Genomic DNA, 23,073 nt, shown 5'->3' on the forward strand with positions numbered 1-23,073 from the left:
GACCTTGAATGTGAACAAACAGGTTTTGATCCTTCCTAGTCTACTCCATCTCCTGGAGATAGTGGAGCACTGCTCTCCAAACGTCCAGAGTGTGGAACTCTTCTTCCTTATTCCTTGGATCTTGATAGAAGGAGGAAAGAAATATCTCCTGGGACCTGTGGAACTCAGACCACTTTAGGAAGGAATGACGGGTCCAGGCACAGAATAAGTCGATCTTCAGGATTCTCATGTAGGGCTTATTGATTGAGAGAGCCTGTAACTTGCCCACTCTCCTGGCTGTAGTTATGGCTACGAGGAATGCTGTTTTCCAGTAGAGTTTGTCCACATCTATAGATAAGGGCTCAAAGGGTGGTAGTGTGAGCCCTTTTAAGACAACATTGAGGTCCCAGGAAGGTACTAAATTTGTAATTCTCTGACGTAGGCAAGATGCTGCTGTCATAAATATTTTAACCCATCATTGGTTGGCTAACGTCTGGTCGAAGTAAGAACTAAGAGCCGCCACCTGGACTTTGGGGGTACTAGGTCTAAGACCCTTTTCTAGACCATCTTTTAGGAAATCCAGGATCTGTGCCATATTTGGTTGGTGCAGGTCAGGTTTTTCGGGTGCACTCCAAGAGATGAAGGTCTTCCATATCTTCTGGTATGTGAGTCTTGGGATCCGGATGATAGTTTGGTCCCTGGTGGAGGAGGCTTCTGATCGGGATAAGCGCTACAGGTCCATCTATACCCAAGTTGGTCAGGGTACCGAACCAACTCCTCTTGGGCCAGAATGGTGCTACCAGGATTATCTTGATCCCTTCCAACCTTGCTTTATGTAAAATTCTTGGCAGGATTGCTATTGGAGGGAAGGCGTATGCCAGTTTGAATCTCTACGTGTGGGTTAACGCATCGATGCCTAAGCAAGGATCGGCTGGATTTAGTGAGAAATATTGATCCACCTTTGCGTTCTGACCACTTGCGAAGAGATCTACTTCTAGACAGCCCCACCTTCTGGTCAGTATCTGAAAAACCTTCGGGACTAGACTCCATTCCCCCAGATGAATCTCTGTTCTGCTGAGAAAATAGGCTTGTATGTTTGCTGCCCTTTTATGTGCAGAGCAGACAGAGAGAGATGTTCTTTGGACTACGAGAAGATTCTGGCTGAAATAGCCTTCAGGTTCTCATGTCTTGTAATTCCCTGGTGACGAAGGTGGGCTATTGTTATGTTGTCCAAGTAGACCTTGACATAGGTGATCTGGACTAGGAGCTACTGCGGCTTTGAGTACTTCCTTTACTGCCTTCAGTTCTCTGAAGTTTGAGGACTGTTGGCTTATCTTGTCTGACCAGAATTCCTGGAAACAATGGCTCCCCATCCCTTCCCGCTAGCATTTACTTTTATAGTGATCATGGGGTTCTGTGTCCAGGGGACCCCTTTGTCCAGATTCTTTGTTTTTAGCCACTAAGTCAACGAGGCTTTTACCCGAGGTGGTATTGGGATTTTTCTGTTTAAGGACTCTGGGGATCCATCACAGTTTGCCAGAATGTGTGTTTGTAGTGTTCTTGTATGCACTTGGGCCGATGCTACCATCTGGATGCAGGATGTCATGGATCCGAGAACTGACATGGCACATCTTATTTACACTACCTTCTTGCTTTGTAGTATCTTTATTTTTTATCTTAACATAATTTGTTTTTGTTTGGGCAAAAAGGATGTATGACTGTGCGAGTTTAATAAAAACCCCAGAAAAGTCTTTGCTGTTGCACAATCCATATCTGATTTTTTGTGGTTCACCATCCAGCCTAGTGATGATAAGATCTGAGGCGTTATCTGTAGATGTTCCTGGAGTATGGGTACTGAAGGATTCACCAGTAGAAAATCATTGAGGTATGGAACTATGCATATATGTTGACATCTGATGTATGCCATGACTTCGGACATGATCATTGTTATGATCCGTGGTGCAGAAGATATTCCGAATCAGAGGACATGGAATTGGTAATGTACTGTCTGTTCTACCTGGACAATTGCAAACCTTAGGAATTTCCAATAAGATGGATGAATTGGGATGTGGTAGTACATATACTGTAGGTTGATTGTTGCCATGATGAAATCTTGCCCAATCAGAGGTACCATTGACCTGACAGATTCCATCTTGAATCTTCTGTATACTATGTATCGGTTCAGTGGTTTCAAGCTGATTATTACCTGATGAGACCCGTTTCTTTGTTGTTGTTTTTTTATTAAGAACAGATTGGATTAGTATCCTCTGTTTCTTTATCTTTTTAGGACTATGCAGATTACTTTTGTGGATAATAGATCTCTCACTCTTGCTATCAAGGTGGATTGTAACTCCAGAGAGGAGAGTCAAGCTGTTTTGCCTTTTCCCCCCTTTGGGTAGCTCCAGCAACCAGACTTGCCCTTACCCTTGTATTGAGGCGTAGGTTCCTGTGGGAGACTAAAGGGTTTCTTCCTAGTATTCCTAGATTCTGGCAGGGTCTTTTTCTTATCCAAAGTCTTATCTAGCAGATCGTCAAGGGCAAGCCCAAACATGTACTTCCCTTTAAAAGGGATAGAGCATAACTTAATCTTTGAAGTCATGTCCCCACTTCAGGATCTTAGCCAGAGTGCTCATCTTATAGAGTTCGACAATCCTGATGATCTTGCTGCTACTCTTATGGATTCTGCAAAGGCATCAAGTAGGAACCCTGTTCTGTTGCCTTTTGGAGGAGAGGAATATAAGCCAAAATGTCTTCCCTAGAAGTACCTGTAGACAGGTGTTCTTTCAGCTGTCCTAGCCAATAGTTCATAAAACAGGCCACACATGTAGATACTGCATTGGTATTCAAAAAGGCCACTGAAGTTTACCATGACTTACTTAACAGACCATCCATTTTGCATTCTAGAGGGTCCATCAATTGTGAGGCACCCTCAAATGGTAGTGTATTTTTCTTGGCTACCCATGCAATCTTGACATCAATCTTCAGAATCTCTAACCAGAATGCCGCTGTTTCGTCATCCACGGGAAACCTGTCCTTCATTTCTGCCAGAGTGGTCAGCCTTTTTTCTGGGGACTCCCATTTCTCTAGCACTAGGTCCCAAATGTTCTTATGAATGGGAAACACCCCTTTCCTTCTTGACTGAAAACCAAACAGCTGTTCCTGCACAGTAGGGCAGTTCTCTCTTCCTCAACCTCCATAGTCCTCCTTACTGCCATAAGGAGTTCTTCTATATTCCCTGACAAGAGATCTCTCCTGCTGGGATGCCTCTAGGTCTAGAGTTAATTTGCCTTCTTCCAGAACATTTCATCCTGAGAGTCATCATTCACTTCCTCCTCCAGGTTAAGCTTTCGCTTTTTAGCTTCTGGACGGACACTGGGAGAGGGTGTAGGCTGGGAAAAGGCAATCAGGAAGGTTTTTATTTCCTGGATGATTAAGCCTTTAATCTCTTCCATTAAGGATGGCTGTTCTTCCCTGATGACCTTCTCAGTGCACTTTTTACATAATGTTTTTTATGTGAAGAAGCCATTTTTTTTGTGTAGACTGCACATTTCCGTGAAGTCTTGGACTTCCTGGTGCAGGTTCCTTGTCCCCTTAAATGAAAGGGAAGAAGGAATAATGAAAATTTGAACTTGCACACAAGAAACACACACCCAGTGCCAGACTACTTACTGGGGCCAGGAGGGTGCTGGGATCTGCAGATGCAGAGCGAGAGGAACTTGACATCTCCATGCTACCACACCAAAGTTGGTCCTACCTTAAGATGTCTTCCTCATCCAGTGCTCTTATGAAAGTGACCGGATCAGCACCTGTCCTCTTATTAGAGGACCTCCTCCCCCTGATGTCCAGGTGTGGGGACAGGTCCGAAACCTATTCGAGCCATAATCCCACCAATGCGTTCCAGCATGGAACACAACAGCTTCCACATCTGGTGCAGTGAAACCGGTGTTTGACGTCACTTCAGCCGCCAGCCTCAGACCCAGAAGTGCGCGCTCCAGTGTGACATGCTGAGGTTTCCAACAACTGCCAGAGGAGGAGAGGAGGCTGGAGAGCTTGGAGAGGTCTCCATCCAAAGAACCCCCCTCTAGACCTTGTCCGAAGTTGCAGACTGAGGAAGGAATCCAAAGATCTGACCGGAGAAGGTAGCATCATTTGGGGAGGAGAGGTAAGACTGCTCGGTCCCTTGCTGCCTGGCTGTTTCTCTATTCACCAGGTGACTGTGACCAGCACAGCACACCACCTGGATGACCTCTTTATCCCTAGTAGGGACAGGACAGAATACATCCTCCAGTGTGCTGTCGAGGGTGGTTACTAGAGAAAATTTCATAACAAACTATGAAGTTTTCTCCTTTGTGGAAATTGGACATTTGGAGATTAAACAGTATTTTAGTGTAGAAAATGTTATTTTTTCTTTTCATATCTAAGTGATGGCATTTTATGAATCAACAGTAAGTTATCCTTCTTTAATTTTGCATGGCATGGTGTATCCTGGGGTTTGCCAGCCCAAGTGAACTGCACGGGTGTCCTGGTCCCAACTGAGATCTGACAGGAAGTCCCTCCTGCCTTATCCACCATGCCCCTCCTATGTTAACTAATAACAGTGCTATATTTCAAACAAAGCGATTTGAAACTATGCAATAACGCAGTGGGAAAATCTGCAGCATGGGCACAGTAACTGCGGAATCCCATAGGATTGCATGGGAATGCTTTTTTACAGTATTTTTTAAGCGTTTCCTCTGCTTCAAAAACGCGGCAGAAACGCATAAAAAATGCAACCTGGGCAAGCACACAGCCTAACACTTATTTGTCTGTGCACATTGACATATGAGTCCTTACTTTTGAATGACACCATTCATTTTAATATATAGTGTACGGTAAAAAAAAGACAACAATTCTAAGTGCAGTAAAATTATGAAAAAACACACAATTCTGACATGGTTTTTTCGGTAATTGTTTCTAAGGTGTACATTTTGTGGTAAAAATTACATCACAATGTGATTCTTTAAATCACTACGATGACAGCAATACCAAACATGTTTAGTTTATTATTACAATGAAGACAAAAAAAATAAGGATTTTGAGAAAATAAATTTAGGGCAAGACCAAGACCCGTAGCGTTTTCATATTTAGGTCAATGGAGACTTATTTTTTGGGGGGGCAAGACAACGTTTTTTATTGATACCATTTGAGGATAAATATAAATTCTTGATCGCTTGTTACCGCATTTTTTTGTGGTATTGCAGAAACCATAAAACTTTAATTTTGGCGTTCTTGATTTTTTATTCCGCTTTTGAGTTTTACCAGTGGGGTTGATTATTTTTTACATTTTGATAGATTGGACTTTTCTGAATGCAGTGATACCACATCTGTGTTGATTTTAATAGTTTTTATTAACTATTTTTGATGGGGAAATGGAAGCTTATGGTTTTTTATTTTTTCATATTTTTAAAACTTTTGCTTTACTTTTCACTGTACTTATTAATCCCCTTAGTGGACTTGAAGGTTCGATTGTCCGCCCGCTTGCACTACAGTGGGTACATAAAGTATTCAGACCCCTTTAAATTTTTCCCTCTTTGCTTCATTGCAGCCATTTGATAAATTAAAAGAAAAAACATTTTTTGCACCAGATCTTGACTGGAAAAAAAAATCAAATTTATAAATTTTTGCTAATTTATCAAAAAAGGAAAACTGAAATATCATATGGTCATAAGTATTCAGACCCTTTGCTCAGTATTGAGTAGAAGCATCCTTTTGAACTAGTACAGCCATTCTTGGGAATGATGCCACAAGTTATTCACACCTGGATTTGGGGATCCTCTGATATTCTTCCTTCCAGATCCTCTCCAGTTCCATCAGGTTGGATGGTGAATGTTGGTAGACAGCCATTTTCAGGTCTGTCTAGAGATGCTCAATTGAGTTTAGGTCAGGGCTCTGGCTGAGCCAGTCAGGAAAGGTCAGAGAGTTGTTCTGAAGCCACTCCTTTGCTATTTTAGCTGTGTGCTTAGGGTCATTGTCTTAGTAGAAGGTGAACATTCGGCCAAGCCTGAGAACCTGAGCACTCTGGAAGAGGTTTTCATCCAGGATATCACTGCGCTAAGGAGAGGCTTCCGTTGAGCCACTCTGCCATAAAGGCCAGACTGATGGAGGGCTGCAGTGATAGTTGACCTTGTGGAACTTTCCCCATCTCCCTACTGCATCTTTGGAGCTCAGCCATAGTGATCTTGGGGTTCTTCTTTACCTCTCTCACCAAAGCTCTTCCCTCACGATTGCTCAAATTGGCTGGATGGCAAGGTCTAGGAAGACTTCTGGTGGTCCCAAAATTCTTCCATTTAAGAAATATGGAGGCCACTGTGCTCTTAGGAACCTTCAGTACTGCAGAAATTCTTTTGTAACCTTGGTCAGATCTGTGCCTTGCCACAATTCTGTCTCTGTGCTTCTTGGCCAGTTCCTTTGACCTTATGATTCTCATTTGGTCTGACGTACTGTGAGCTGTGAGGTTTATACAGACAGGTGTGTGCCTTTCCAAATCAAGTCCTATAAGTTTAATTAAACACAGCTGGACTCCAATGAAGAAGTAGAACCATCTCAAGGAGGATCACAAGGAAATGGACAGCATGTGACTTAAAAATATCCCCTTAATGACCAATATGTCTTTTAACTGACCTGAGATATAAGAGAATAGCATCCCCATACAGGTAACAATCCCGCAGCTGTCAGCTGTACACTATAGCTGACAACTTGCTGTATCAGTAACGATCAGTGTTTGCACTGTCCAAATCAGTTTAACCCCTTAGATGCTGCTGTCAATAGTGACTACATCATTATAAATGGTTAACAGAGTGTGGGGGCTTCCTCTTTATCCCAATTGGTGCCCTCAGATCACGATTTTGTGGTCCTGATGTTTGCCATGGCAATTCACGACCAAATAACGACCTTAGAGTCTGTCGGCTGTAGTAATCTGTTTAGAAGTTAGAGACATTTAGGTGGTAAAAATACACTTTTTTATTTCTGTCAAGCCACTTTACATTAATTCCTGAAAGGCACCTGAAGGGTTAATAAACTACACGACACGACAGCAGTTTTCAATATGTCAGGGGGTGCTGTTTTTAAAATGGTATAACTTTTGGGGGTTTCCCAATATATGGAGTATAAGCTGACCCGAGTATAAGCCGACCCCCCTAATTTTGCCACAAAAAACTGGGAAAATTTATCGACTCTAGTATAAGCCTAGGGTAGGAAATGCAGCAGTTACCGGTGAATTTCAAAAATAAAAATAGATGCTTCATACCGTTCATTATTGCCCCATAAGATGCTCCATATAAAGCTGTGCCACATATAATTCTCCATATCGTTCATTGTTGCCCCATAGATGCTCCATATAAAGCTGTGCCATATATAATGCTCTGCACCGTTCATTATGGCCCCATAGATGCTCCATATAAAGCTGTGCCACATATAATGCTCTGCACCGTTCATTATGGCCCCATTGATGCTCCATATAAAGCTGTGCCACATATAATGCTCTGCACCGTTCATTATGGCCCCATAGATGTTCCATATAAAGCTGTGCCACAATTAATGCTCTGCACCGTTCATTATGGCCCCATAGATGCTCCATATAAAGCTGTGCCCCATATAGAATGCTCTGCACTGTTCATTATGGCCCCATAGATGCTCCATAGAAAGCTGTGCCCCATATAGAATGCTCTGCACCGTTCATTATGGCCCCATAGATGCTCCATAGAAAGCTGTGCCCCATATAGAATGCTCTGCACCGTTCATTATGGCCCCATAGATGCGCCATATAAAGCTGTGCCATATATAATGCTCTGCACCGTTCATTATGGTCCCATAGATGCTCCATATAAAGCTGCGCAACATATAATGCTCTGCACCGTTCATTATGGCCCCATAGATGCTCCATAGAAAGCTGTGCCATATATAATGCTCTGCACCGTTCAATATGGCCCCATAGATGCTCCATATAAAGCTGTGCCACATATAATGCTCTGCACCGTTCAGTTTGGCCCCATAGATGCTCCATATAAAGCTGTGCCACATATAATGCTCTGCACCGTTCATTATGGCCCCATAGATGTTCCATATAAAGCTGTGCCACATTTAATGCTCTGCACCGTTCATTATGGCCCCATAGATGCTCCATAGAAAGCTGTGCCCCATATAGAATGCTCTGCACCGTTCATTATGGCCCCATAGATGATCAATATAAAGCTGTGCCCCATATAGAATGCTCTGCACCGTTTATTATGGCCCCATAGATGCTCCATATAAAGCTGTGCCATATATAGAATGCTCTGCACCGTTCATTATGGCCCCATAGATGCTCCATATAAAGCTGTGCCCCATATAGAATGCTCTGCACCGTTCATTATGGCCCCACAGATGCTCCATAGAAAGCTGTGCCATATATAATGCTCTGCACCGTTCATTATGGCCCCATAGATGCTCCATAGAAAGCTGTGCCATATATAATGCTCTGCACCGTTCATTATGGCCCCATAGATGCTCCATAGAAAGCTGTGCCATATATAATGCTCTGCACCATTCATTATGGCCCCATAGATGCTCCATAGAAAGCTGTGCCATATATAATGCTCTGCACCGTTCATTATGGCCCCATAGATGCTCCATAGAAAGCTGTGCCATATATAATGCTCTGCACCGTTCATTATGGCCTCATAGATGCTCCATAGAAAGCTGTGCCATATATAATGCTCTGCACCGTTCATTATTGCCCCATAGATGCTCCATAGAAAGCTGTGCAATATATAATGCTCTGCACCGTTCATTGTGCTGCTGTTCTGGGCTGGTGGGAGGAGTAAGGCAGAATTAGTGAGAGAGGAGAGCAGACTAGATCTATCTATTGCTGATAATGATAGACTGCTACAAACCACAGATCTTCAGCATGGTTGCAGTTTTGCACTAGGTCAGCTGTAAATCACAAGTTGATCACACATCATGTGAACATCCTCACCTTTCACCTCAAATATCATAGATCTGAAACTTTGTGATGCTGCAATTGGCAATTTTCCACGTGGGCAATTTTCCTGTGGGCATTTTTCATGTGGGCAATTTTCTTGTGGGCATTTTTTCAGGGAACCGACTGCACGGCAATGCGCTAGTATCTTCTAAGTTATGTGCTTTGCGCCTGTGTGGTCATGTAAGACTGTGTTCAGGGACCCGGCTGAAATAAGCCACCAGAATGCTGGCACCTCCGGCGAGGAGTTTGTGTTTCTATGTATTTAGGGACCAGGCTGAAATAAGCCCCTAGAATGCTGGCACCTCCGGCGAGGAGTTTTGTGTGTGCATGACCACTGACTGCTCTCATTTGGGTAGTTACCCTGTGCCTCTGTGAAAGTCTAACAGGGCGCAGTGCTTTGCTTTCACGGCTACTCTGTGAAGTAACAGAGCTAGTTCATACCGCGATATAGTGCCGCCGTTTGCTAGCAGCAAGTTCTACTGCACGGTGGACCCCGGGCTGTGAACGCATCAACTACAGTAAAACATCTATTTATTCGGTGCGTTCCACTAGCCCCAACACCTCCTCCCCAGACTTCAGAATTGGCAGCGGATGCGTTGAAAAACTGCATTCGCTGCCCATGTCGTGCACAAATTTCACAATGTGCATCGGTACGTCTGTCCGACGCATAGCGACGGACCCGTACCAACGCAAGCGTGAAAGATTCCTTAATGAGCGTTGAATTAAAAAAAACTGAAAAAAACAGCGTGGCTCCCGCGCAATTTTCTGCGCCAGAGGGGGAAAGCCAACGGTCGGGGCCAATATTTGTAGCCTGCTATGAATATCAGCACGCAGGTTTCTGCATAGCCTTTACTGGCTATTAAAATAGAAGGACCCCAAAAAAAATGACGTGGGGTCCCCCTATATTTTATAGCCAGAAAGGCTATGCAGCGGGCTGATATTCATAGCCTAGAGAGGGGCCATGGATACTGTTAGTGCTATCGGAATGCACAAAATAAGAAAGATAGAGTAAGGTGCATTCGCAGCCCGGGGTCCACCGTGCAGAGATGGAACCTGCTGCCAAGTAATGACGGACTATATGGCGGTACAATGTGGATACACACACGGGTTAACTTCACCCTGTGTGAAGGAAGCGAAACCTGTTGCGTCACGCCACGGTACCGCACCAAGAGCACAAGCAAGGAGTCTCAGAACTCAATCCCAAGACACAGGATTTGAGTTCATATAGACCTCTTGCACTCGACACCGCAACTGGGGTGTCAGAGTGACAGAAATAATAATAAAGATGCACAAGAATGCGTGCAGTGCCGCACTGGCGGACGCCATTAACCACCCAGGCTTGGGTCAGGAAAGCGCACGGCGGCGCACTGGCAATCACAGCAATTAGACGCTGTTTTGTGTGTTAAATGCTGATGGCTAAGTCGGGCGCTAGATAGCAATCATCCACCTTACACGAGCAGTCATACACAAGGGAGGGGATAATTAATGAACGACTTTCACACATCAATACACGCACGTTTACAAGTTTACACTAGCGCATGGCCGTGCGGTCATGCGAACCTTTTATAGCTGCAGCATGTACAGCACCTTCCCAGAAGGACCAATGGGAGGCTGCCACAGAAGTTGAGCACCTTCAGGACCTTCCTGGAGGACCAATGGGATTTGCTGCAGTATCTGAGCATGTGACCCTCGATCTCCAATGGGAGATCTTGCCCTAGGCATGCTCAGAAGGGGAAAAGCAGGACTTAGTCCCAAAAGTGTCTGCTCGCCGCTACCCAGCACTGGCTTCAATGGCAGAAGCTGGAAAAGCAGCAGTGACCCTATGCACAGAGTGAGACTGAGCAAGACGCTGGGACCGACGTCTCCGCTGAGCAGACTCCACTCTGGCTAAAGAAGAATGGGAGACCACAGCGGAGATGGTTCAAGATTCCCCCTGTGCAGAGGCGGGAACTCGACACCTAACACACGCTACTAATGATTTTAAACTAGCTCCAATTAGGCCTCTGGCTCCACTCTTTAGTATTTACCCTTGGTTCCAGCATCACCAGCTGTTTCCCAGCAGTGTCTTTGGCACGGGTACTCCCTCCTGCCCAGCCTGGTTCCAGAACGCCAGCTGTTTCCGGGTAGTGTCAACGTCACTTTGCCTCCAATACGTTGTCCTGTTGTGTTGCGGTCGTGTTAGCCGACTATGGTGCCTGCAGTTTAGGTGCCTCCTATGTGGGCTGCGGTATCTGGCAATGAAGGCTGGTTCCGTAGTGCCAATAGGACAAGCACCCCCTGTAGGACTGTGGGTTTCGGTAACTCCGGCCGGCTCGCAACTTTTTTTTTCATGTGTACCTTCTGCTACCTATCTGAGTTCCAGTACCATTAACTGGTTCTTTGGAAGTCAATCTTGAATATGTCCCCCTGGGTTCCAGTAACCTCAGCTGGTTCCAGGCAGTGCCTTTGGCTTAGGTGCCTCCTTCTCGGTATCTGAGTTCCACCAACGTCTGCTGGTCCTTGGTATTGCTTTCTGGCACAGGTACCTCTGGCTTAGTAACCGGGTTCTAGTATCATCAGCTGGTCCTCGGTAGTTCCATTTGCTCTTGTACCTTCTGCTACCCATCCGGGTTCCAGTACCATCAGCTGGTTCTCGGCAGTTCCTCAGCCTTCTTGTACCTTCTGCTACATTTCCAAGTTCAAGCTTTTTGAAATAGTTTTTGGTAATCACTCTGGATCTCCCTGACGATGACCCTGAAGACGACAACCCTGAAGACCACCCCGAAGAAGACAACGACCCTGAAGACGATGACCCTGAAGACAACGACCCTAAAGACCACCCCAAAGAAGTCCAAGAAGATGACCCTGTTGTAAATCTTTTGTGACTGGCAGAATGTAATCTTCAAACTTTTATAGATAACAACTATAGAAATGCCTGTTACAAATAAGAATATGATAAAGAAGAATATGAAGAAGATGAAGAAGTAGAATATGAATAATAATAATAGTTGAATAAGAAGAATATGAAGAATGTAAAAAAAAGAACAATAGGAAGAAGGTGAAGAAGAAGATGATGAATAAGGTGAAGAAGAAGTTGATGAAAAAGATGCTGCTGCTGAGGATGATGAAGGAGAAAGTGTGGGAGAAGTAAAAAGGAAGGTGAAGAGCAAGGAAGTAGTGAAACATAAATATCTGACAAAATATAAAAAAGCTTAACATAGTCAATATCTTTGTAACTCCGAACATCTTAAAAAAAATTTAATTCCTGCTATTCCATTTGATTGGGCTAAACCTCTATGCCTTTAATGTCTCCTCCACCTCCCCTAATACATTCTACATTATTCTTAGTTTTACTTCATGTAGAATTTACCTACAAGGAAAGAAAGGGTTTATTTTCATTTCGATATTTGTGTCCCATTGACTTGCATTGGTTTCCGTATCGGAATCGGCGATATCCGATATTTTTTTGGGTATCGGTCCGATCCAATCCAATATTTCCCGATATCGGAAGGTATCGCTCAACACTATTAGCAACATATCGTGTCGGATGGCCACACGTTTCGTCCGTCGTGCACTGGATCCTGCGGAATTTGACGGCCTGTCTTTTCCAAATAAGGTTCCATCAAACATTGTTTGTCTGCAGTGGAAGAATGTTCCCCAACGCCTCCTGCGGCATACGTCGTTGCACAGAATGGAAGCCTATGGACACTGGATCTTGCGCACATTGTGAAACGCAGGAATCCAGTGACGGATGCAGTTTTTATCTCTCTCTCTCTCTCGCTCTCTCTCGTCTCCCCAGAAATTTCTCCATTGAAATTCAGGCAAGAACACAAACGATGCATCCGTCAAAACACTGGATGCGTTACACACATTTTTCACAATTTTAACAACGTACGTCGATCCGTCGGAACAACGCATTACGACGCCAGCCAGAAGATGGAAGTGTGAAACAAGCCTAAGTGGGATTGTGGCTGACAGGCAGGAAAGGACTAAGCAGTACAGACAGGTCACTCAGAATATGGCGGCTTGCTAAGTGGATGGATGTATTCGGAACCAGGGTGAAATGGTTTAGAGGAATCCCTAATAAAGTAAGGCTGGGCACAGAGGATGCTGGAGGACCGATAGGCACGGTCTGTTCTGGAAGCGAGCTTAAGGCCGGGGTCACACTAGACCGTAATACGGACGAGTGCAATGCGATAAAAAAAAAAAAAATCGCATAGCACTCGTCCCAATGTTAATCAATGGGGCAGCTCCCATCATCCGATATTTTCTCGGTCGTATTCAGGATCCGAGTGAAATCGCAGCATGCTGCGATTGTCAGCGTTTCTCGGCCGAGAATCGCCAATGAAAGTCTATGGAAGCCCAAAAAAAACGGATCACACACGGACCAGCAGTGTGACTTGCGAGGAATACGCAGCGCTGTTAGAGAGAAAAGCCGGTATTTCAGTGCGGTGTACAGTAAAATCACACTGACAGCTTAGAATAGAATAGGTCGAATAAATGTTTACACATAGAATAGGTATATATATATATATATATATATATATATATATATGTCAGTGAGACACATATATATATATATATATATATATATATATATATATATATATATATATATATATATATATATATATATATATATATATATATATATATATATATATATATATATATATATACTAGATGGCAGCCCGATTCTAAAGAATCGGGAGTCTAGAATCCATATATACTTTATTTATTCAAATGTAAGAATAATACAATTAATAAATAATAGTAAGAAAGAACAAAAATAATAGGCAGTATATGGAGAAAACACCAAACAAAAGTTCAAAATTGGTGTGAAAATGTCACTGAACCACTTCACAACTAAATATATATAGTTTTGGTAAATGGTATTATCATTTTTTTGACGAAATTCGGCAGGAGCTTGAAGAGCAGCATCACTGGGCCCGCCTCCACGCAGTAGAAACTTGCTGTGAGGTAAAAATTCAAAAATCACACCAAAATGGCGGGCGGAGTGTGTCACAGTACGGCACGTTTCTGATTGGTTGCTCGCAGCAGGCGGCAACCAATCAGACACTGGACACTGTTGACATCACTTATCTCCGGACATTAGCTCCGGACATTAGCTCCGGACAAAGCCACGGAAGTTGGCACAAATTGCAGGAAGTAGTATTCTAGGCAATTATATATTAGAGATATATATATATATATATATATATATATATATATATATATATATATATATATATATATATATATATATATATATTAATATTTCTTCCAGCGCTATACAGCTTGAACACCAGTATTTCAATTACCGGCTTTTGCTTTCTCCTTCCTAAACCCGACATGATATGAGACCTGGTTTACATACAGTAAACCATCTCATATCCCCATTTTTTTTGCATATTCCACACTACTAATGTCAGTAGTGTGTCTATGCAAAATTTGGCCGTTCTAACTAGTAAATTAAGGGGTTAAACGGCGGAAAAAAATGGCGTGGGCTCCCGCACAATTTTCTCCGCCAGAGTAGTAAAGCCAGTGACTGAGGGCAGATATTAATAGCCTGGAGAGGGTCCATGGTTATTGGCCCCCCCCTAGCTAAAAACATCTGCCCCCAGCCACCCCAGAAAAGGCACATCTGGAAGATGCGCCTATTCTGGCACTTGGCCACTCTCTTCCCATTCCCGTGTAGCGGTGGGATATGGGGTAATGAAGGGTTAATGCCACCTTGCTATTGTAAGGTGACATTAAGCCTAATTAATAATGGAGAGGCGTCAATTATGACACCTATCCATTATTAATCCAATACTAGTAATGGGTTAAATAAATACACAAACACATTATTAAAAATTAATTTAATGAAATAAACACAAAGGTTGTTGTATTAATTTATTCTACTCTCAATCCACTCACTGAAGACCCTCGATCTGTAAATAAAAAAAAAATAATAAACCAACAATATACATAACATCCGAGGATCTGGCACGTCCAACGATGTAGATCCATCTGAAGGGGTTAAAATATTTTGCAGACACGAGCTCCGCTAATGCAGGATGCTCATTTCTGCAAAACCCCGGCGAATGAAGCTAAGTATAGGTCAATGATCTATATTTAGCTTCATTTGCGGTGAGGCGCCCTCTGCTGGCTGTTCCTAGATCGTGGGAACTTTACTAGAAAGCTCCCTGGCTCGAGATCATAAGAGGGCGCCCTCTGCTGGTTGTCCTCATATGATCTCGAGCCAGGGAGCTTTCTAGAAAAGTTCCCACGATCTAGGAACCGCCAGTAGAGGGCGCCTCACCGCAAATGAAGCTAAATATAGATCATTGACCTATATTTAGCTTCATTCGCCGGGGTTTTGCAGAAATGAGCATCCTGCATTAGCGGAGCTCGTGTCTGCAAAATATTTTAACCCCTTCAGATGGATCTACATCGTTGGACGTGTCAGATCCTCGGAAGGTATGTATATTGTTGGTTTATTATGCTTTTTTAATTTACAGATCGAGGGTCTTCAGTGAGTGGATTGAGAGTAGAATAAATTAATACAACAACCTTTGTGTTTATTTCATTAAATTAATTTTTAATAATGTGTGTGTATTTATTTAACCCTTTACTAGTATTGGATTAATAATGGATAGGTGTCATAATTGACGCCTCTCCATTATTAATTTGGCTTAATGGCACCTTACAATAGCAAGGTGACATTAACCCTTCATTACCCCATATCCCACCGCTACACGGGAATGGGAAGAGAGTGGCCAAGTGCCAGAATAGGCGCATCTACCAGATGTGCCTTTTCTGGAGTGTCTGGGGGCAGGTGCTTTTAGCCAGGGGGGGGCCAATAACCGTGGACCCTCTCCAGGCTATTAATATCTGCCCTCAGTCACTGGCTTTACCACTCTGGCGGAGAAAATTGTGCGGGAGCCCACGCCAATTTTTTCAGCCATTTAACCCCTTAATTTACTAGCTAGAACGGCCAAATTTTGCATAGACACACTACTGACATTAGTAGTGTGGATTATGCAAAAAAAATGGGGATAAGAGATGGTTTACTGTATGTAAACCAGGTCTCATATCATGTCGGGTTTTAGGAAGGAGAAAGCAGAAGCCGGTAATTGAATTACCGGCTTTCTGCTATATCGCGCTGGATGAAATATTAATATATATACATATATGTGTCTACTGACATATATATATATATATATATAGACAGTATATATGTTTGTTTTTTTTGTCACATGGATCCCTTGTATTGCCGTATGTCGGTTTTGCAAGCCTGCGATAAAAACACGCAGTACGGATGCCATACGGATGTCACACGGATGTCACACGGATCATTTGATGCGAGAAAATCGCATCCTCGCACTGCACACGGATCAATGTTTGGTAACATTTGTGCAATTCTCGTCCATCAAAAACGGTCCGTTTTTTTATACGTTGTGTGTGTCCCCGGCCTAATAAAGATGAAGGAAAGGCAGAGAAAGAAGCTGTGTAAAGCGAAGACAGATATAAATGTTGATAAGTTCAGAGAGGAGACCGGGACAGCAAGGAAACTGTTTAATGTAAAGCCTGCTGTAAATGCTGATGAGAACTGTGGAGAATATGCAGTGCATTACAGGAAGCCCCAGAAGTAAAGGAAGAGCAGGTATGCTGGGAGTCCTGGAGTATATGTGAGGGGAGGTCAGGGTGTGATGGAGCAGAATTCCTCAGCCAGGACTACCACCCTGGCCCACCCTTACAAGGGCAATAGGATACATTATACCGCAGATATGGCTGATTCAGACATAATAGAATGCAGTATATACAGTAGAAGGTATGGCTGATACAGAGGTAATAGGATACAGTATACAACAGATATGGTGGATTCAGAGGTAATAGGATAAGGGGTACAGCAGATATGGCTGATACAGAGGTAATAGGATACAGTATACAACAGATATGGTGGATTCAGAGGTAATAGGATAAGGGGTACAGCAGATATGGCTGATACAGAGGCAATAAGGTTCAGTGTACAGCAGATATGACTGATACAGAAGTAATAGGATACAGTATACAGCAGATATGACTGATACAGAGGTAATAGGATACAGTGTACAGCAGATATGACTGATACAGAGGTAATAGGATACAGTATACAGCAGATATGGCTGATACAGAGGTAATAGGATACAGTGTACAGCAGATATGACTGATACAGAGGTAATAGGATACAGTGTACAGCAGATATGACTGATACAGAGGTAATAGGATACAGTATACAGCAGATATGGCTGATACAGAGGTAATAGGATACAGTGTACAGCAGATATGACTGATACAGAGGTAATAGGATACAGTATACAGCAGATATGGCTGATACAGAGGTAATAGGATACAGTGTACAGCAGATATGACTGATACAGAGGTAATAGGATACAGTATACAGCAGATATGACTGATACAGAGGTAATAGGATACAGTGTACAGCAGATATGGCTGATACAGAGGTAATAGGATACAGTATACAGCAGATATGACTGATACAGAGGTAATAGGATACAGTGTACAGCAGATATGACTGATACAGAGGTAATAGGATACAGTATACAGCAGATATGGCTGATACAGAGGTAATAGGATACAGTATACAGCAGATATGACTGATACAGAGGTAATAGGATACAGTGTACAGCAGATATGACTGATACAGAGGTAATAGGATACAGTATACAGCAGATATGGCTGATACAGAGGTAATAGTTACATAGTTACATAGTTATTAAGGTTGAAGGAAGACTATAAGTCCATCTAGTTCAACCCATAGCCTAACCTAACATGTTGATCCAGAGGAAGGCAAAAAAAAACCCATGTGGCAAAGAGTAAGCTCCACATTGGGGAAAAAAATTCCTTCCCGACTCCACATACAGCAATCAGATTAGTTCCCTGGATCAACGCCCTATCAAGGAATCTAGTGTATGTACCCTGTAACATTATACTTTTCCAGAAAGGTATCCAGTCCCCTCTTAAATTTAAGTAATGAATCACTCATTACAACATCATACGGCAGAGAGTTCCATAGTCTCACTGCTCTTACAGTAAAGAACCCGCGTCTGTTATTATGCCTAAACCTTCTGTCCTCCAAATGTAGAGGATGCCCCCTTGTCCCTGTTTCAGGTCTATGATTAAAAAGATCATCAGAAAGGTCTTTGTACTGTCCCCTCATATATTTATACATTAAAATAAGATCACCCCTTAGTCTTCGTTTTTCCAAACTAAATAGCCCCTAGTGTAATAACCTGTCTTGGTATTGCAGACCCCCCAGTCCTCTAATAACCTTGGTCGCTCTTCTCTGCACCCGCTCTAGTTCAGCTTTGTCTTTCTTAGGCTACGTTCACATTAGCGTTTCCCGACGCTGCGTCGGGAAACGCTGCGGCGACGCACGCGTCATGCGCCCCTATGTTTAACATGGGGGACGCATGCGTTTTTCGCGTTGCGTTTTCCGACACGTGCGTCGTTTTTGACGCTAGCGTCGGACGCAAGAAAATGCAACAAGTTGCATTTTTCTTGCGTCCGATTTTCGTCAAAAAACGACGCGTTTTTGCGTGCGTCGTGCGTTGCGTCGCCGACGCAGCGGCGCGCAACGCTAATGTGAACGTAGCCTTTTACATCGGAGACCAGAACTGTGCACAGTATTCTAAGTGTGGTCGAACTAGTGACTTGTATAGAGGTAAATTATATTCTCCTCATGAGCATCTATGCCTCTTTTAATGCATCCCATTATTTTATTTGCCTTTGTAGCAGCTGCCTGACACTGGCCACTGAATATGAGTTTGTCATCCACCCATACACCCAGGTCTTTTTCATTGACGGTTTTGCCCAGAGTTTTAGAATTAAGCACATAATTATACATCTTATTACTTCTACCCAAGTGCATGACCTTACATTTATCCCCATTAAAGCTCATTTGCCAGTTATCAGCCCAAGCTTCTAGTTTACATAAATCATCCTGTAATATAAACTTGTCCTCCCCTGTATTGATTACCCTGCAGAGCTTAGTGTCATCTGCAAATATTGAAATTCTACTCTGAATGCCCCCTACAAGGTCATTAATAAATATGTTAAAAAAGAAGAGGGCCCGATACTGACCCCTGTGGTACCCCACTGCTAACCGCTACCCAGTCCGAGTGTGCTCCATTAATAACCACCCTTTGTTTCCTATCCCTGAGCCAGCTCTCAACCCACTTACACATATTTTAGGATACAGTATACAGCAGATATGGCTGATACAGAGGTAATAGGATACAGTATACAGCAGATATGACTGATACAGAGGCAATAGGATACAGTGTACAGCAGATATGATACAGGGGTAATAGGATACAGTATACAGCAGATATGACTGATACAGAGGTAATAGGATACAGTGTACAGCAGATATGATTGATACAGAGGTAATAGAATACAGTGTACAGCAGATATGATACAGGGGTAATAGGATACAGTATAAAGCAGATGTGGCTGATTCAGAGGTAATAGGATACAGTATACAGCAGATATGGTTGATACAGAGGTAATAGGATACAGTATACAGCAGATATGGCTGCTACAGAGGTAATAAGGTACAGTGTACAGCAGATATGGCTGCTACAGAGGTAATAGGATACAGTATACAGCAGATAGAGGTAATAGGATACAATTTAAAACAAAGATGGCTGATACAAGGGTAATAGGGTACATTATACAGCAGATATGGCTGATACAGAGGTAATAGGATACAGTATACAGCAGATATGGCTGATACAGGGGTAATAGGGTACATTATACAGCAGATATGGCTGATACAGAGGTAATAGGATACAGCGTACAGCAGATATGGCTGCTACAGAGGTAATAGGATACAGTATACAGCAGATATGGCTGATACAGAGGTAATAAGGTACAGTATACAGCAGATATGGCTGCTACAGAGGTAATAGGATACAGTATACAGCAGATATGGCTGATACAGAGGTAATAGGATACAGTATACAGCAGATATGGCTGATACAGAGGTAATAGGATACAGTATACAGCAGATATGGCTGATACAGGGGTAATAAGGTACAGTATACAGCAGATATGGCTGATACAGGGGTAATAAGGTACAGTATACAGCAGATATGGCTGCTACAGAGGTAATAAGGTACAGTATACAGCAGATATGGCTGATACAGAGGTAATAGGATACAGTATACAGCAGATATGGCTGATACAGGGGTAATAAGGTACAGTATACAGCAGATATGGCTGATACAGGGGTAATAAAGTACAGTATACAGCAGATATGGCTGCTACAGAGGTAATAAGGTACAGTATACAGCAGATATGGCTGCTACAGAGGTAATAAGGTACAGTATACAGCAGATATGGCTGCTACAGAGGTAATAAGGTACAGTATACAGCAGATATGGCTGCTACAGAGGTAATAAGGTACAGTATACAGCAGACATGGCTGATACAGAGGTAATAAGGTAACAGGAACACATGGGCTACTTGCACAGTGAACAAGTCTGTATGATCATGTTCACACACCACCAAGAAACCTGAAGACACAAAAGAGAATAAAACCAAAAACACTCAGTTTGAAAAAATGTTGCAGTAATCCGCAAGTGCTAGTAAAAGATGTAAAAAACAGGGTATTTGGTTGATACGTTTTTTGCAAAAAATGTATACTAAGCTGCTCTACCAATCTTCACGGTATACCCTTATCAGAGCAGTCCTAACTAATGTATGCAATCCCTATCTGATGTATTTAAAAACCTGATCATCTGTATATTACCTGTGTGAACAGGGTTCAGAGAGGAAAAATCCATGTGTGCATACAGGGTAGAACAGCTTTTGTGCAGATAGCCCAAGAGGAGTGGTGGAACTCCCCAGTCTTGTAGACACAATAGAACAATTATGGAAACAGGAACACATGGGCTACTTGCACAGTGAACAAGTCTGTATGATCAGTAATAAGGTAATGATCAGATGTAATAAGGTACAGTATACAGCAGATATGGCTGCTACAGAGGTAATAAGGTACAGTATACAGCAGACATGGCTGATACAGAGGTAATAGGATACAGTGTACAGCAGATATGGCTGCTACAGAGGTAATAAGGTACAGTATACAGCAGATATGGGTGATACAGAGGTAATAGGATACAGTGTACAGCAGATATGACTGATACAGGGGTAATAAGGTACAGTATACAGCAGATATGGCTGATACAGGGGTAATAAGGTACAGTATACAGCAGATATGGCTGATACAGGGGTAATAAAGTACAGTATACAGCAGATATGGCTGCTACAGAGGTAATAAGGTACAGTATACAGCAGATATGGCTGCTACAGAGGTAATAAGGTACAGTATACAGCAGATATGGCTGCTACAGAGGTAATAAGGTACAGTATACAGCAGATATGGCTGCTACAGAGGTAATAAGGTACAGTATACAGCAGACATGGCTGATACAGAGGTAATAGGATACAGTGTACAGCAGATATGGCTGCTACAGAGGTAATAAGGTACAGTATACAGCAGACATGGCTGATACAGAGGTAATAGGATACAGTGTACAGCAGATATGACTGATACAGAGGTAATAGCATACAGTATACAGCAGATATGGGTGATACAGAGGTAATAGGATACAGTGTACAGCAGATATGACTGATACAGGGGTAATAGCATACAGTATACAGCAGATATGGGTGATACAGAGATAATAGGATACAGTGTACAGCAGATATGACTGATACAGGGGTAATAGGATACAGTATACAGCAGATATGGGTGATACAGAGATAATAGGATACAGTGTACAGCAGATATGACTGATACAGGGGTAATAGGATACAGTATACAGCAGATATGGCTGATTCAGAGGCAATAGGGTACAGTATACAGCAGATATGGGTGATAGAGGTAATAGGGTACAGTATACAGCAGATATGGGTGATAGAGGTAATATGGTACAGTATACAGCAGATATGGGTGATACAGAGGTAATAGGATACAGTATACAGCAGATATGGCTGATTCAGAGGTAATAGGATACAGTATACAGCAAATATGGGTGATACAGAGGTAATAGGATACAGTATACAGCAGATATGGCTGATTCAGAGGTAATAGGATACAGTATACAGCAAATATGGGTGATACAGGGGTAATATGTTACATTATATAGCAGATATCACTGATACTGAGATAATAGGATACTGTCCACAGCAGATATAACGGACACAGGTTTCATGTCTGCAGATTCTGGCAGGTTCCACTATGTACCATCCTGACATTTTGTAAAGCTTGTGACTTCACACAATAAGGGATTTTATGAGCTTAGAAAGAGTGTCAGTCTTCTCCATACAGCTGCTATTCTAGTTACCGGAGATAATCTGCAATACCAGACATGGCCATATACAATGGTGGTTCTGTTTCTGAATGCAAATTAGATGCATCTTTCCAATCTGAGAAAAAATATATGTGCTGGTGAAGAAGCCTTTGTCTGCTGATGTCAGCTCCATCCTGGGCAGTGAGGTCACATATCTACCTGGTTTGTGGCACCTGGGGACGTATCAGGTGAGTTACCTGTTCAGATGAGCTGCAGTGTCCGTGTAGTGTCTGCCTGGGAGCACAGGTGGCAATTGAGCAGGGAGGGTGCCTTTATATCAGACACAGGTGACACCCTTCACCTCCACACCCAGCATGGACCTCAGTGCAAGCCAGGATTGCAGGTATCCTCCCAAACAGTGCGGTGTTACACCCTCCCTGAATTATTCTGCAGTATCTCACAGACAATGGAGAAGCTCCATCACCTGCCGCAGCCTAATGCTCAGCGAATTACAAGGAGCGGTGTGTCACTGGCTTCTACCTGTGAACACTGCATGAAGAAGCTGGAAGGTATGAGAACTCTACAACTCAGAGACCTCCAAAATAACACGCTGTGCTGGGTCTACTGGAAAAGAAAGACTGGATGAGAAGGCGCTATATCATAGCACGAGAGCAAATATTAACCTTTCCATGACCAGAAGCCTTATTAAACCACAAAACTATACTGTAACTATAGGATATAACACCGCCATACGCATAAAACTGCCATACA

General features: G+C 42.9%; 1 protein-coding gene across 1 annotated transcript in view; it reads right to left on the reverse strand.

Annotated features, from left to right (window-relative positions):
* The window catches only part of LOC138680741 (trichohyalin-like), a 64,049-nt gene extending 41,445 nt beyond the window's left edge, over window positions 1–22,604 (reverse strand). The window contains exon 1 of the mRNA XM_069768018.1: window positions 22,560–22,604. The gene's annotated coding sequence lies outside the window, so the exon portion shown is untranslated. The remainder of the gene's footprint in view (window positions 1–22,559) is intronic.
* Window positions 22,605–23,073: the final 469 nt, after the last annotated feature.

This window comes from Ranitomeya imitator, chromosome 1 (genome assembly GCF_032444005.1).
Source record: "Ranitomeya imitator isolate aRanImi1 chromosome 1, aRanImi1.pri, whole genome shotgun sequence".
In the NCBI taxonomy this organism is placed as follows: Eukaryota; Metazoa; Chordata; class Amphibia; order Anura; family Dendrobatidae; genus Ranitomeya; species Ranitomeya imitator.